Genomic DNA, 18,182 nt, shown 5'->3' with positions numbered 1-18,182 from the left:
GTGTCTTGAAAGGAGGATATAAGATGAACATCAACAAAAGCAAAACAAGGATAATGGAATGTAGTCTAATTAAGTCGGGTGATGCTGAGGGAATTAGATTAGGAAATGAGGCACTTAAAGTAGTAAAGGAGTTTTGCTATTTGGGGAGCAAAATAACTGATGATGGTCGAAGTAGAGAGGATATAAAATGTAGGCTGGCAATGGCAAGGAAAGCGTTTCTGAAGAAGAGAAATTTGTTGTCATCCAGTATTGATTTAAGTGTCAGGAAGTCATTTCTGAAAGTATTCGTATGGAGTGTAGCCATGTATGGAAGTGAAACATGGATGATAAATAGTTTGGACAAGAAGAGAATAGAAGCTTTCGAAATGTGGTGTTACAGAAGAATGCTGAATATTAGATGGGTAGATCACATAACTAATGAGGAAGTATTGAATAGGATTGGGGAGAAGAGAAGTTTGTGGCACAACTTGACCAGAAGAAGGGATCGGTTGGTAGGACATGTTCTGAGGCATCAAGGGATCACCAATTTAGTATTGGAGGGCAGCGTGGAGGGTAAAAATCGTAGGGGGAGACCAAGAGATGAATACACTAAGCAGATTCAGAAGGATGTAGGTTGCAGTAGGTACTGGGAGATGAAAAAGCTTGCACAGGATAGAGTAGCATGGAGAGCTGCATCAAACCAGTCTCAGGACTGAAGACCACAACAACAACTGAAAATGTCAGATTAAAACTGTGTGCCCGACCGAGACTCGAACTCGGGACCTTTGCCTTTCGCGGACAAGTGCTCAACCATCTGAGCTACCGAAGCACGACTCACGCCCGGTCCTCACAGCTTTACTTCTGCGAGAATCTCGTCTCCTACCTTCCAAACTTTACAGAAGCTCTCCTACGAACCTTGCAGAACTAGCACTCCTGAAAGAAAGGATACTGCGGAGACATGGCTTAGCCACAGCCTGGGGGACGTTTCCAGAATGAAATTTTCACTCAGCAGCGGAGTGTGCGTTTCATATCAGCGCACACTCCGCTGCAGAGTGAGACTCTCATACTGAAAATGTTACTTGCTGCTCCACTCGCCGTTTCAGGTAGTACATCTACAGCTATTGCAACTGTGTAGAATTTAAGGAATAAGTTTCCGAAAACTTAAGAAACTTTTTTGTTTTGTTTTGTTTCTGTTTCCACGCCACGCTTTGTATAGATCTCTGAATGTTTCAGCGAAATTATTTTAGCGAATATTCATGAATTTTTCAAGAACCTCACTCGAAGCATTACTCATACCTCATTTACGACATATTAAGCCATTCAGCGATTTCAAATGCTGTGGTATCAGTAGGCACTGAATTAGCACTTTAGTGAATTAGCACTTTAACAGTGGAGCACTAAAGTGACATAATGCACCTGACAACAGTGTTGCATCGATATGTCTTTTTTGCAGAAAATGAAGAGTACAATGCCCACATTTTTCTCCTTTTTAATCTCAAATTCTGACGTATTCCAGAGATATCACGAATCTCAGTAAGTGATTTCTCACTCTAAAGTAATTCGGAATTTGAGCACCCAGGAAAAAAAAATGCGTATTTTTTTCTGGGGAATAATCAGAGCACAGATTTCATGCTTCCCTGAGCACAACAGTATGATGCAATTCAATCCCAGTACAGTGTACAAATGCTTCTGATCAGACTCTGCCTTAGGTATCAGTGGCTCGGTGAAGGGATTCTAACGGGGCTGTACTAGAAATTACTTTTGATGAGTTCGTCGTGCAGATCATATAAAGTTACTGATGCAGCGCTTTCTCGACTTCCAATATAGACAGAGCTGATACCATCACTATCGGCTTGCCTCAGATGTGTTCCAGTCGCAAATTGAATGACGCATTGTTCCTGTCCTAATGTTACGAACAACTCTGCTTAACCGTAGACAGCGGTGCCTTTTGCAAACGTGCAAATTGGCAATCGGATTACCAGCGATCTTAATATGACAAGTTAGCCGAGTTATTTAATTCTCTTTCTGTTTTTTAACTTATTCATTATTAGATACTGAATAGTCAGAAATTCGTTAAAAAAAGCGCAAACTAAGAAAAAAAATTTAGTGACGTAAGCTACAGTAGTTCCTAGCAACGTTATTTCGTTATTTATAATTCTTCGTTAAATCTGTAAGATTTTAGATTAATGCAACAACTGTTTAGAAATAAGTACTTGAAAGAAATAAAATTATACAGAATTGACATTATTTGTTCAGGCCAATTTATAAAATACTTGGTTTCATGCCTACACAAGTGAACGCTTATTATGTTTCATTATGTATCAATAGTCTCTGTGTTAGCAAAATAAATACTACACGGACGATTAACTTTTGGTTCTTGGTGTATAAATGTTATATGTTTTGCAATTTGAAACTTTTATTTCTTACATGGAGTCTATCTTCGACTACACTGTCATTTATAAATGTAAACGCCTTATGAACGGTAGATGCACGCACTTAACATAATTGTTGTTTTATTAAGGTTTCAGGTCTCAGTTTTACAGCTCAGCTTTTACTTCGTGAACGTTTAAATTCATTTTAGCCACATTAAACAAGTTGGTGGTACTGAACTGTATTTTACGCGTGGTTTCTGCAACATTCCTGTATTAATAAATGAACATTGATGTTATATCCTAACCTTACACTTACCTTCTGTACGTGTGCCTCACCAACCCTCTACGAAGGCGAAATTATATACTAATACCTCTCTCATTTATTCCGCGAACGGTAAGCTTAGCAAGAAAAGAAGTAACACTTCCTTGATGCATTAATTGTTCTTTGTGCACTTGTCGCGTTAATTATCTTTGACAATTCACAGTATCCAGCACTGTCTTCGCCATGAAAGAAACTAACTGTCGAAAAAGTAACTTAATAATGTATATTGAACACATAGATTCCGAAAACATCGATCATGAGAATCTCAGCTTGCACTTTCCCCACATGAAATCCTGGAATCCATGGATCAAGACAGCTAGGCGGATGCAGTATTTCTCGACTTCCGAAAAGCTTTTGATTCGGAACCAAACCAACAAGTTTCCTGACCAAAAGTATTGTTATATGGGTTATAAGACTAAATTAGTGACCGTATTGAGGATTTCCTAGTAGAGACAACGCAGCGTGTTATGTTGGATAGAGAGTCATCGACAGATATAGGAGTAACTGCGGAGATGCCCCGGGCAACTTTGTTGTGACTCTTGTTGTTCATGTTGCATATTAATGATATGTCAGATATGGTTAAAACTAACTTCAGACTACGTAAAAGAAACTGCAGGAATATTCGTCACATCTTGATAAGACACCAAAGTAGTACAAGTATTGGCAATAGGGAAACACCACCGAGTCACAGATCCGTGTTTCATTGGGTATCACATTTCAGATACGGCAAGGTGCTGCATAACGCTGAAGCACTTGGGGTTCAGCGATTGCACACAAAACAAACAACGCCCATGGGGCAAAGGTGAATCACATTTGATGAACTTGAACAGACAATCGGTCACGCGGTATCCTCCACACCATCTGTGAGGTTTCAAGAAGAAGATGTGAACGCAATGGCTTTCCCATTTCCTCACCACAGCGCACATACAGAACCCTGTGGAGATAAGCCAAGAGTTGGTGCAACAGAACAGTGCAGACTTAGTGGGATTCTTTAACCGTCTGGTTACCGTGGACGAGTCACGGTTCTTCCAAGAGATTCCAGAGAAGATATGGCAATCTCCGTAGGAAGCAAAATGGGAATATTCGTGCAGAAACTAATGGTGATTGTGTTCTAGGATGAGGATGGAGTACTGCTTGTGGATTGGCTCCCTCCTAATATGACCCTCAGCAGTGATCGGTACTGCAGCTAACTTCGCCAACAACGCCGCCACGGAAAATGGGACCGTGGTGCGGTCCCATGCCAATCATCAAGCCATTGCCTCTATGCCTGAACTAGGATTTACTGTGCTACCACATCCTCCTTATTCGGCCGGCCGCTGTGGCCGAGCTGTTCTAGGAGTTTCAGTCTGGAACCGCGCGATCGCTACGATCGCAGGTTCGAAACCTGCCTCGGGCATGGATATGTGTGATGTCCTTAGGTTAGTTAGGTTTAAGTAGTTCTAAGTTCTAGGGGACTGATGACCTCAGATGTTAAGTCACATAGTATTCAGAGCCATTTGAACCATTTGATCCTCCATATTCGCCGGATCTGGCTCATAGCGCTTAAGCGCTATTTGACGCACTGAAAGAGGTCATGACGGGCAAGAAGTTCACCATCGATGACGAACGTCGTGGAGTTGTCCAGTTTGTTGCCGGGAGACTCGCAAAGAAATACAGGTATGGAAGCTACCAGGACAATGGCAAAAGTCTACAGTCATTGGCGGGGAATACCTGTTATATAATTAGTATTTGTTTATTCAGTAAATTGTTTCTGTGAACTCAAGAAAATTGTAGTCCCAATCATTCTTGAACGACCCAATAATATTTCGAAGCAGTAGTATCCACTGCAGTCGGAAATTACATTTGCGCCAATGATTAATTGATGCTTGCAGCACCTTTGGGGTTGGGTTTGGTCGTTTGGGGGAAGAGACCAAACAGCGAGGTCACCGGTCTCATCGGATTAGGGAAGGATGGGGAAGGAGGTCGGCCGTGCCCTTTTCAAAGGAACCATCCCGGCACTTGCCTGGAGCGATTTAGGGAAATCACGGGAAACCTAAATCAGGATGGCTGGACGCGGAATTGAACCGTCGTCCTCCCGAATGCGAGTCCAGTGTGCTAACCACTTGCAGCACCTTTGTTCTCATCACGATGTATAGTGCCGTACCTACTCCAATACAGACTGAATACACATCAGAGGCTTCTCATGAGCTCTATATTAGACTTAGAAAAGGCGTTTGACGTAGTGTGGCAGCTAGGACATAAAAGTTGTACAAGAAGCAAAAAGCAAACACTATAATACGTGAAGTTACAGTTATTAGGACAAGAAGTGATATCAAAACTAAAGCTATATATCTATGGACATTATATTTTCTTGGAAAGCTCACGTGGGGCACATAATACAAAAAGCTAGACGAAGACACGGACTTTTAAAAAAGATTATCGGATGTACTAACAGCGCTTCAGCGAAACATTAATTCATAAGTAAAAAAACTCCTTTAAACTAATTATCGAATATGCAGGGCTTGTAAGCTTGGCTAACAATTCCCACCACCCCCTCCCCCAAAAAAAAAAAATTGTTCAGCACAATAAGGAAAATCCTAATAACAGGTATAAGATCCAGTACACAGAGGCGCCAAATATTAACTCATCGAGCTTACTAATGAAATAAGTCTGCGGAGGTTAACTACCTATACATGGACGGCGGTCCCATTTAAAGATAAAAATCATGATTTTCACTTTTCCAAATTGTCAATACAGTTACCTGTCTCATGCAATAGTCCATTGCGTAGAGAAAATAAACGAAGACTAAAACGAATTAGAACCGAAAATGGTCTGCCCAGCACCATCAACAACCCATACGTGTGTGTGTGTGTGTGTATGTATATGTGTGTGTGTGTGTGTGTGTGTATTCCACATATCCTCCTAAACTACTGGACCGATTTCAACCAAACATAGTACACATATCCGCTACTGTCAGGCAACAATCGCTGGGAGATCGGGGGGGGGGGGGGGGGGGGGCGGTACTAGCTCTATTCGCAACACAATTTTCAGAAAGTATCCACATTTGCCGCTGAATGTATCTACGTAATTATATCTCTGTATTACACAAAGATGTGGTGATATTACGTCATAAGCACTGAGATTCGTGAAAAACTTCTTTGCTACGAACTCTATTCGTAACATACTTCGCAGAGAGTACCCACGTATGCCGGTGAATGTACCTATTCAAATATAACAGTGTACGATACAGGGTCCAAGAGATATTACGTCATAGACATTGAAATGCGTGGAAAAATACCGCATCGTGTATGAAGTTTTAATGCATGTATTCTTTACTACTAACAGACTCCTCCAGTCGAGTCAACTAAAGGAAATCCTCGACACCTGGCAGCGCATTTAACAGCTGCGAAGCCCAAGCGGCTGTAGGCGAAAATAATAGCCGTCTGTACAGCTATCAGCTATAGGGAAGTTTACAAAATCGAGTTGCTGCACGCGAAGCAGTTTTACTTATTCATTTGTAAATTACGCAAATTTCTTTGCACAACTAATTCATAATTTCAAAGATGTTTTCACGAACGCTTGGAAATGAAATGTTTTCGTTACTACACTACAAACACAGTTTATTTTTTGTTTCCGTTTCTCATACAGAATTGGAAAAATGACTACCTGGCAATTCCGGGTTTGCCAGCTAGTATCTTATAAGAAAGGCGAGAAAGAAGAACTAGGAAAATAACTTAGTACGTAGGAAAATAACTTAGTACGTAATACATAATCTCCGGTAAGGCTTTAGAGTGGTTCCCTGATATGTAAGGAAAAGTCACTGATAGAATTTACCTCTCAAAACCAAAAACAAATTTAATAAATTCAAACTCCTCATTTCTTCTCATCTATAAATAACTGGTCCAGAAGAAGAATGATCAAAGCTATGGCTGAAAGAAGCTCCCTCATCAGCCCAATCCCTTCCTTCAACAGTGAGGATGAAGGGCTGGAAAAAAAACTTTTTCAATTGTCCGTGCCATCTACATCTACATTTGTACTCCGCAAGCCACCCATCGGTGTGTGGTGGAGGGCCCTTTACGTGCCACTGTCATTACCTTCCTTTTCTGTTCCAGTCGCGTATGGTTCGCGGGAAGAACGACTGCCGAAAAGACTCCGTGCGCGCTCGAATCTCTCTAATTTTACATTCGTGATCTCCTCGGGAGGTATAAGTAGGGGGTAGCAATATATTCGATATCTCATCCAAAAACTCACCCTCTCCAAACCTGGACAGCAAGCTACACCGCGATGCAGAGCGCCTCTCTTGCAGAGTCTGCCACTTGAGTTTGCTAAACATCTCCGTAACGCTATGACGCTTACCAAATAACCCTGTGACGAAACGCGCCGCTCTTCTTTGGATTTTCTCTATCTCCTCTGTCAACCCGACCTGGTACGGATCCCACACTGATGAGAATACTCAAGTGTAGGTGGAACGAGTGTTTTATAAGCCACCTCCTTTGTTGACAGACTACATTTTCTAAGGACTCTCCCAATGAATCTCAACCTGGCACCCGCCTTACCAACAATTACTTTTATACGATCATTCCACTTCAAATCGTTCCGTACGCATACTCCCAGATATTTTACAGAAGTAACTGCTACCAGTGTTTGTTCCGCTGTCATATAATCATGCAATAAAGGATCCTTCTTTCGATGTATTCGCAATACATTACATTTGTCTATGTTAAGAACGAATCCTGTGTCTCAATTAAAGTGTATTGCGTTTTTTCTTTGTTGTTGTTACTGTCAAGTTCTTGTGGGCACCAAAGGAGAATTCAGTGTCGAAAAGCTTACCGATCATGGGTTTCCCTTCGGACTAAAACTGCTGCTCGGCAGCTGTGATGAGAAAGTGCTGACAAGTCCTTCGCGCGTTTGTTTCGGAGAACTCGTGTTCTCACTCGACCTTACACCGGCAATTTTTCGTGTGCGCGAGGTAACGCAAGCGGGCGGGTATCGAGGCGTTATCGTCGACTGGAAGGCCGGCTCCGGAGCTCAATGTGCCGTTACGGGGCCTTGGCTCTCGCCCGCTCTGTCAAAGGAGGGAGGGGGGCCGTCTCATCTCATCTCACGGAGGAACTTGAGCGCCGACAAGCAAAGCGGGTCACGGTGAAGGCGGCCGGAGGCAGCCGCTTCGCGCGCGCGAAATATTGCCGTGAAAAAAGGCGGCGTGGCGCGCTATAAGTGTAGCGCGCTGGCAGCGAGCCGACGAGCGCCGGCTGGCCCCGCGCCAGCGCTGCAGACACTGACCTCCAGGCCGGGCGCGCCACGCCACCGGGGGATCCAGCGCTGCACTACGTCCTGCAGTTCCCTTATCGCTGTGTCCACCAAAACAAGTCTGGTGCCCAACATCCTGGGTGGTTACAATTACACTGACGGTGTTCCGAATGCTGCAGTGCGGGTTGTATACACTGTAAGAACATCGTAAGTTCGCGGAGTGTGCTGAAAAAATACACTACTGGCCATTAAAAAGCTACCTCACGAAGATGACGTGCTACAGACGCGAAATTTAACCGACAGGAAGAACATGCTGCGATAAGCAAATGATTAGCTTTTCAGAGCATTCACACAAGGCTGGCGCCGGTGGCGACACCTACAACGTGCTGACACGAGGAACGTTTCCAACCAATTTCTCATACACAAACAGCAGTTGACCGGCGTTGCCTGGTGAAACGTTGTTGTGAGGCCTCGTGTAAGGAGGAGAAATGCGTACCATCACGTTCCCGACTCTGATAAAGGTCGGATTGTAGACTATCGCGATTGCGGTTTATCGTATCGCGACATTGCTGCTCGCGTTGGTCGAGATCCAATGACTGTTAGCAGAATATGGAATCGGTGGGTTCAGGAGGGTAATACGGAACGCCGTGCTGGATCCCAACGGCCTCGTATCACTAGCAGTCGAGATGACAGGCATCTAATCCGCACGGCTGTAACGGATCGTGCAGTCACGTCTCGATCCCTGAGTCAACAGTTGGGGACATTTGCAAGACAACAACCATCTGCACGAACACTTCGACCACGTTTGCAGCAGCATGATGGACTATCAGCTCGGAGACCATGGCTGCGGTTACCCTTGACGCTGCATCACAGACAGGAGCGCCTGCGATGGTGTACTCAACGACGAACCTGGGTGCACGAATCGCAAAACGTCATTTTTTCGGATGAATCCAGGTTCTGTTGACAGCATCATGATGGTCGCATCTGTTTGGCGACATCGCAGTGAATGCACATTGGAAGCGTGTATTCGCCATCGCCATACTGGCGTATCACCCGGCGTGATGGTATGGGGTGTCATTGATTACACGTCTCGGTCACCTCTTGTTCGCATTGATGGCACTCTGAACAGTGGACGTTACATTTCAGATGTGTTACGACCCGTGGCTCTACCCTTCATTCGATCCCTGCGAAACCCTACATTTCAGCAGGATAATGCACGACCGCATGTTGCAGGTCCTGTACGGGCCTTTCTTGATACAGAAGATGTTCGACTGCTACCCTGTCCAGCACATTCTCCAGATCTCTCACCAATTGAAAGCGTATGGTCAAAGGTGGCCGAGCAACTGGCTCGTCACAATACGCCAGTCACTACTCTTGATGAACTGTGGTATCGTGTAGAAGCTGCATGGGCAGCTGACTCATACACGCCATCCAAGCTCTGTTTGACTCAATGCCCAGGAGTATCAAGGCCATTATTACGGCCAGAGGTGGTTGTTCTGAGTACTGATTTCTCAGGATCTATGCACCCAAATTGCGTGAAAATGTAATCACATGTCAGTTCTAGTATAATATATTTGTCCAATGGATACCCGTTTATCTTCAGCATTTCTTCTTGGTGTAGCAATTTTAATGGCCAGTAGTGTAATACATCCACTGTAAGCAGTCAGAATGTGATGCGTGCCAGGAAAAGGAGTGGAACGATTAAATACATGATAACGGCAGTTCTGGTACGTTTGTTGAGATACGGGTCAGAAAGCGCAGCATATGTTCACTATGGTCTACCGAATCAGCAACTGCTGCAACCGTAACACCGCATGGTTGTCAGTTGCTCGCAGCACATCCGATGTAATCGGAGAGATATGTCTTTGTATACTATCCTTCAGATCAGGATGAGTCCCGATTCATCACTGATAGACACGACCTTTGAGCTATCCCCAAAACCAGAAGTCGCAAGGATTTAGGCCGGGAGATCTCCAAGGCCACACATCTCGAAACTGCCTAGGGATGATGTGGTCTTTGCCGATGAGGACAACACAACACCTAGTCCCCACACGGAGAAAATCTTCGACCCGACAGGGAATCGTACCAGGACCCGCTGCGTGACTGTCAAATGCACTGACCACTCGGATAAAGGGGCGGACACTTCCCTGGAGTTCACAACCGACAAGTCGGAAGAAAATAAATGTAAATAATTTCATAAAATGATCTTTGAATCAAGACTTCATGGATCTGCTTCATCTAAGCGATGCACGTCTCGCAGAAAGTGCGAAAAGTCAGTAGTGAACCATAACGAGTCGGTCGTAACTTAAGAAACATCGCCGGCCTGATTGACCGTGGCCGAGAGGTTCTAGGCGTGACAGTCTGGAACCGCGCGACCGCTACGGTCGCAGGTTCGAATCCTGCCTCGGGCATGGATGTGTGTGATGTCCGTAAGTTAGTTAGGTTTAAGTAGTTCTAAGTTCTAGGGGACTGATGACCTCAGGAGTTAAGTCCCATAGTGCTCAGAGCCATTTAAACCATTTAGAAACATCGTATGCCGAAAGCTATACTTTGCAAATATCGTCCATCGAATATGGCCCACATTTCCTTGTTCTTATCCGCCGTTTATTGTCAATACCACCCGAGAAGTTCCACGCGCGATTGTACTGCCAGACATCTGCACATCGCTACATTCTGCGACCACAGGAAGCTAACGAAGGTCGTTCCTATTATCAAAAAAACTTTGATCAAACAAAAACTAAAAGAGTAATTTCAGTACGCAAATTATTTGCACCTTCTGCCGCCGTCGTTTTGATACACACTGAAAAGTCACCCAGGCATGGTTCTTTCACATTAGAAATTCAAAGAAATCTGTTACGAAACCTTGATTCGTGCGTATTTTCGGTCATGAATGTAAGTCAAACGGTGGTGTCGTGGTGGCACTGTAACGGCGTTCATGATAACCACCTTCATCACCGCCGAGTTAGTTTAATGATTTTGGTTGGCAAATGTGAAGTGTATGATCTGGTTCTGGGCTTACGTAGATTTTAATTAATTAATTTAACTGACGAGCAAAGAGGCATTCTATTTCATCTTACCAGAGGTGTGGTTCCAACTTGATGGTGCACCGGCCCGTTTTAAGTGGAATTTGTGAATTTAGCGGGACCATCCGACCGCCGTGTCATCCTCAGAGGAGGATGCGGATAGGAGAACGTTCTGAAGGAGAGAGAAATCTACATACACGTAATCAAAAATCAATTTTAAATGAACAAACAGAAAATCGAAATAAGAAGTATGTTGTCAATTTTCATTAAATTCATCTCAGTGCATAAATGCTTTACAACAGGAGTGCCCAACCTTTTAGCTTAAGTAAGCCACATTGGAAACGGAGTATTTTTGACCCGCATACAATGTAATTAACACTAATATCTATAATCACACAGCGCAAAGAAAAAGGAAGGCAGGGCGGATCAAAGAGAGAATAGTATCGGTTGGCGAATGTTTCGGACTGAAAGTATTCGATTTATTGTAATGTTACATAAACGTAATTTTATATACAGATTCCGCTTGAAAATGAGCAGTGAGCGAAACTAGTAACGAAAAAATGAAATAACACAAAAAAGAATAATCTGAAACTCTGATGGATACACATATAAAAACGTATGTAATTCACTTTATTGAAGCTGCAGAATAGCATGCACAGAAAACAACGAAATTAGTACTTTATTTAGCACTTCTGAGCTGCTCGAGATATATCTCATTTCAGGTTCGCAAATTGATGTGACTACATCATCCTAAGACAGTGGTTCCGACCTGGGAGTGATTAACTCCAGATGGGTAAAACGTAATTTTTTTAGGAGTAAAAACAGAAAGGTCCAGTTCTGTTTCGGTCACATAACTAAATTATTATGCGAGACACAATGTGGTGGAGGTTACAACTACTGGAACAAAGGTATGAAGAACATTTTCTTACATAGTCAACTCATTACATACATCCTTTGTACCATGCTTGTGTGATAATGAAACTAAGAAATATTCACGGAATGTTCTCAAATATCTCATGAAAATGCTAGTTCTCGCAATAGACAAGAAATTACTTCATTATTCAGCTAGGACAGTGGTCAGACAAGGCATTGAAGACTTGAAGTCTTCAAATTGCTGCCTGTTCAGGAGTATGTAGTTCCGTAATCAAGAGATTTACAAACGCTAGGTGGGAGGGTTGCACAGGAGGTACCTTTCGTCATTTTAAAAATGAAAGTGCTCAAAGAAAATTCTTTTTCATTCTAAAGTTTTGTTGGGAGCTACTGTAGTTGATGGTTGGTGTGTGAGAGGGGTGCGGGAGAGGGGGAAAGGAGACGGGGAGTACTATTTTATAATTGATAGCACTGAGAGGTAATGGTTTCAGAACGGTTGTGAACCACTGTCCTAGTATGTATATATAAAATGTCACCTTTACAAATGACATGGTTGCTAGCGGACGTAGCCTCCTGTCAAACAGCAAGAAACTAGTCCAGGTCCGACAGCGTGACCGAGTGTACCTCAAACAAGGACAGCGTAGCCGATTGTAGGTGAAACGATAAATGAATGCGTGCAGGTAAGTAGAAGTTATTGTGCAAAAAATACCCTCAGAACACCACAAAACATCAACCAAGAGCTACAGCCTCCTCCCGCCGCGAGTTCTACATCTCACTGGGCCGTCGGGTCACTTGGCACCTTTTATCATTTGAAAGAGACAAAATCAGACCATTCTACACGTCTCCAGTCAGTTTCTCTATTTTTTGGCCTACTGAATACGGGCAGCTTTATGCTCCTGTGCAAGCAATCGTCTTTTGCAAGATACTAGTCTTCAAATGTCCACTGCATGCACTTTCCTTCGCAACGTTCGCTCGAAAACCGGTTGAGATGGACCTGCAGCCACTGACACCAGAAATATCTGCTGGGCTTGAAAGCGACTGTCAATGACAAGGCGTGACATTCGTCTCTGGGCCCGGTTAGGATTTTTTACTATCACCGTACTTATGCACTATTACACTGAAGAGCCAAAGAAACTACTACACGTACCTAATATCGTGTAGGGCCCGCGCGAGCACCTAGAAGTGCCGCAACACGACGTGGCATGGACTCGACTAATGTCTGTGGTAGTGCTGGAGGGAAATGAAACCATGAATCCTGGAGGGCTGTTCATAAATCAGTAAGAGTACGACGAGGTGGAGATCTCTTCTGATTGCCAGACATGCTCAATAATGTTCATGTGTGGGGAGTTTGGTGCCCAGCGGAATTGTTTAAAGTCAGAAGAGTGTGGGGACGTGTGGGGTGTCGCATTGTCCTACTGGAATTGCCCAAGTCCGACGGAATGCACAATGGGCATGAATGGATGCGGGTGATCAGACAGGATGTGTCACCTGTGAGAGTCGTATCTAGACGTATCAGGGTGCCCATATCACTCCAACTACACACACCCCACACCCTTACAGAGTCTCCACCAACTTGAATAGTCCCCTGCTGACATGCAGATCCATGGATCCACGAGGTTGTCTCCATATCCGTGCAAGTCCATCCCCTCGATGCAATTTGAAACGACACTCGTCCGACCAGGCAACAAGTTTGCAGTCATCAACAGTCCAATGTCGGAGCTGACGGTCCCAGGCGAAGCGTATAGCTTTGCGTCGTGCAGTCATCAAGGGTATACGAGTGAACCTTCGACTCCGAAAGCGTATATCGATGATGTTTCGTTTAATGGTTCGCACGCTCACACTCGTTGATGGCCCAGCGCTGTAATTTGCAGCAGTTTGCGGAAGGGTGTCACTTCTGTCATGTTGAACGATTCTCTTCAGTCGTCGTTGGTCCTGTTCTTGCAGGATCTTTATCCTGCTGCAGCGATGTTGGAGATTTGATGTTTCACCGGATTCCTGATATTCACGATACACTCGTGAAATGGTCGTACGGGAAAATCCCCACTTCATCGCTCCCTAGTAGATGCTGTGTTCCATACCTCGTGCGCCGACTACAACATCAAGTTTAAACTCACTTAAATCTTGATAACCTATAATTGTAGCAGCAGTAACCGATCTAACAACTGCGCCAGACACTTGTCTTATATAGGCGAAGCCGACCGCAACGCCGTATTCTGGTTGTTTACATATTCTGTATTTGAATACGCATGTCTATACCAGTTTCTTTTGCGCTTCAGTGTATGTGCCTGCTTTTGGTACACCATTTCTTGTAGACATATTGGAGAGTCCCCAATGAATCGGGCAAACTCGTCCACGGTGTTTTACTGGGCACGTGCCACACAACAACCATTGTGTCACGTTCCATGTCGACCAGCCTTCATGCACTGACTTCATACAACCGACTGCATACAACCGAGTGCAAACAGCTAGAGTTGGCAGCTCCAAAAACAAAAAAGCCAGACGCGACGTTATGTTTAGGCAGACATTTTGCCCTCAAATCCAGATTAAATATTTTAAATAGAAATAGAGTCAGCTAGATGTTTTCAATCGTTTATTAATAATGTCTCAGAGTCAGCTTTCTGCAAGACCAACCATAAATTTATTCATACTAAAATAAAAAACCTGTAAACAGCATTGTAATTTAGCAGTTATGATAGCAACTAAATATTCAGTCTTCTTAACTGCGTGTCTCAACACAGACAGGAGCGGCGCGCGATCGTGGCGGATTGGCATCGGCTGATCGCCACATTCTACTCCGCCTCGGTTGCTCTGCGCATAGGGCGGTTGTGTCATTGTGTGTTAAGGTGCTATCGGCCTAAGAAGAAAAACATTGGACACAGGCATAAGGATAGCGCTGGTTGGTGTTTCTGTATATCCGTATGGTAAATCTCCTTATCCCTCCTAATATTCTTCGCGTTTGCGTTATTAACTTGTAATTGATCATATTAGTACGTTATCGCTAAAAAGCCTAACAAATTTTTTCACCACACGTTTAATATTCTGGTAGTTTATTTCGGGTTATATTTATATTTGATCACTGTTTAAGATGCCAATCGGATTATTAATCATTTCATTGGCTGATAATGGCTAGCACCAGGAACTAACAATTTCTGTAGTAATGCATGTCTGGAATTTAATTAGAGCTGAACACTGACGGAAACGGCGACGTGATCAACACGTTCCTATCGCCAGTACCGGCTAAAGAGGAACTGGGAACATACCTGTCGTGTTTGCACAGGTGTACATCTACTGCCCTGAGACAGAGAGAGAGCAGAGCGAGAAGGCGGTGGTTTACAACACCGAACGGTTCACAACCCATGGAGTGTGGACAGTGTTAGTTGGAGGTTACACTCTGGTGAGCCTTAAGAGATGGGGGGGGGGGGGGGGGTTGGAACAAGGTGAAAAGACATCTAGTGGAAAGGAGTGCATGGGAACACTACCCTCTGAGCAACACTCACATAGCACACTGGACTCGCATTCGGGCGGACGACGGGTCAATCCCGCGTCCGGCCATCCTGATTTAGGTTTTCCGTGATTTCCCTAAATCGCTCCAGGCAAATACTGGGATGGTTCCTTTGAAAGGGCACGGCCGCCTTCCTTCCCCATCCTTCCCTAATCCGATGAGACCGGTGACCTCGCTGTTTGGTCTCTTCCCCCAAACGACCAAACCCAACCCCAAAGGTGCTGCAAGCATCAATTAATCATTGGCGCAAATGTAATTTCCGACTGCAGTGGATACTACTGCTTCGAAATATTATTGGGTCGTTCAAGAATGATTGGGACTACAATTTTCTTGAGTTCACAGAAACAATTTACTGAATAAACAAATACAAATTATATAACAGGTATTCCCGCCAATGACTGTAGACTTTTGCCATTGTCCTGGTAGCTTCCATACCTGTATTTCTTTGCGACCGATGACCTCGCTGTTTGGTCTCTTCCCCCCCCAAATAATCCAATCCAATACTCACACGGGATGCCCTGGGGCGTGCTTCCCACCAAAAAGCAGAATGCATATTTGATTAGCGGAGTGCTAAAATGAAGCAGGGGTAATAGAATGTTCCAGAAAATCTTCTGAAAGTAGTATGAGCTTCAGGTGATTGTCTGGCACATTCATGATCCATGTAGTGGGAGGTAATGTTTTTATAACGGCCGCTGGGACTCGCGACCCGAGCACAAACGAAGACGCTTCGTGTCCAAGACGGGGTGAATATATGGCGTGGAGACACTGCTCTGTGGGAATCGGTCGAAGACGCTTCCCTCCAGGGATCGACCTAGAGACTTTGCTGGCGAAAACCACTGCAGGGATTCTGGTGGTTAGATTTCCGAAGTGTTGATTTCGCCGCAAGGAGCGCATGAAATCGTTTCTCTGTGAACAGAGTTGTTATTCTGTACACTTGAGCGACGATTCTTTACCTCTCTACGGAGTCTGCCACACATTTAAATGCTTCTTAACTAAACAAAATTTGCGTTGAGTTTCTATTCCGCTGGTGAGCAAACAGAAATCTTGATTCGTGTTCTGTCTAGTACCCTGTTCTATGGAAATCCATAAGTGAAGGTTGTCAATGGCACTGTCGTTTTAATTATTTGTAGGCGAGCAAATTCCACTGCAGGGACAACATTCGGCAACGGCTCATAAACACTATGTGCTACACACAACATGGTGGGTTGTAGACTTTCCCGAACACCTCGCAACCCATTGGTACAACCGACTGGCGCGCACACACATAACACTTCACTGCCATGAGTTCCATCACTATTGCAGAGTACCAGTTCTGTACCATCCAGAGCGCTCCAAAGCGACAATATACTCTTTTATGTAATAAGCCAAAATACTAACACGAATTCTTTACAGACGAATGGAAAAACTGGAAGAAGCCGATCTCGGGGAAGATCAGTTTGGATTCCGTAGAAATGTTGGAACACGTGAGGCAATACTCACCCTACGACTTATCTTAGAAAATAGATTAAGGAAAGCCAAACCTACGTTTCTACCACTTGTAGACTTAGAGAAAGCTTTTGACAATGTTTACTGGAATACTCTCTTTCAAATTCTGAAGGTGGCAGGGATAAATTACAGGGAGCGAAAGGCTATTTACAGTTTGTACAGAAACCAGATGGCAGTTATAAGAGTCTAGGGGCATGAAAGCGAAACAGTGGTTGCGAAGGGAGTGAGACAGGGGTGTAGCCTCTCCCTGATGTTATTCAATTTGTATATTGAGCAAGCAGTAAAAGAAACAAAAGAAAAATTCGGAGTAGGTATTAAAATCCATGGACAAGAAATTAAAACTTTGAAGTTCGCCGATGACAATGTAATTCTGTCAGAGACTGCAAAAGGCCTGGAAGAGCAGCTGAAAGGAATGGACAGTGTCTTGAAAGGAGGATATAAGATGAACATCAACAAAAGCAAAACGAGGATAATGGGATGTAGTGGAATTAAATCGGGTGATGCTGAGGGAATTAGGTTAGGAAATGAGACGCTTAAAGTAGTAAATGAGTTCTGCTATTTGGGGAGCAAAATAACTGATGATTGTCGAAGTAGAGAGGATATAAAATGTAGACCAGCAATGGCAAGGAAAGCGTTTCTGGAGAAGAGAAATTTGTTAACATCAAGTATAGATTTAAGTGTCAGGAAGTCGTTTCTGAAAGTATTTGTATGGAGTGTAGCCATGTATGGAAGTGAAACATGTACGATAAATAGTTTGGACAAGAAGAGAATAGAAGCTTTCGAAATGTGATGCTACAGAAGAATGTTGAAGATCAGATGGGTAGATCACATAACTAATGAGGAGGTAATGAACAGAATTGGGGAGAAGAGGAGTTTGTGGCATAACTTGACTAGAAGAAGGGATCGGTTGGTAGGACATTTTCTGAGGCATCAAGGGATCACCAATTTAGTATTGGAGGGCAGCGTGGAGGGTAAAAATCGTAGAGGGAGACCAAGAGATGAATACACTAAGCAGATTCAGAAGGATGTAGGTTGCAGTAGGTACTGTGAGATGAAGAAGCTTGCACAGGATAGAGTAGCATGGAGAGCTGCATCAAACCAGTCTCTGGACTGAAGACCGCAACAACAACAACTCTTTTAAGGAGGTGACTAAAATTTTGTTCGGTGAGCTTAGATGCTTGGTAACGAGAATAGTTGTTTGTTTCTCGACGTGCTAAAGTTTTTTCTGCCATCGAGTAAGACGGCCGACAGCGGCCGCCCTGGCTGCTAGAAACCGCCTGTGGATGCGTCTTGTGGCGAGCCGGGCGTCGAACCTCATGGTGCGGCTGTGGAGGGGAGAGGGGGGGGGGGGGGGGGGGGGCAGACGGCAGCCAGCCGGCGGCGCAGACGCGGCGGCGCCC

The 18,182-nt window shown here is 44.2% G+C and overlaps 1 protein-coding gene across 1 annotated transcript in view; it reads right to left on the bottom strand.

Annotated features, from left to right (window-relative positions):
* The window catches only part of LOC126413038 (A disintegrin and metalloproteinase with thrombospondin motifs 12-like), a 354,477-nt gene that overhangs the window by 325,557 nt on the left and 10,738 nt on the right, over positions 1-18,182 (bottom strand). The window lies entirely within an intron of this gene.

This window comes from Schistocerca serialis, chromosome 7 (assembly GCF_023864345.2).
Source record: "Schistocerca serialis cubense isolate TAMUIC-IGC-003099 chromosome 7, iqSchSeri2.2, whole genome shotgun sequence".
Taxonomy (NCBI): Eukaryota; Metazoa; Arthropoda; class Insecta; order Orthoptera; family Acrididae; genus Schistocerca; species Schistocerca serialis.
This window is presented reverse-complemented; position numbering and strand designations above follow the sequence as displayed.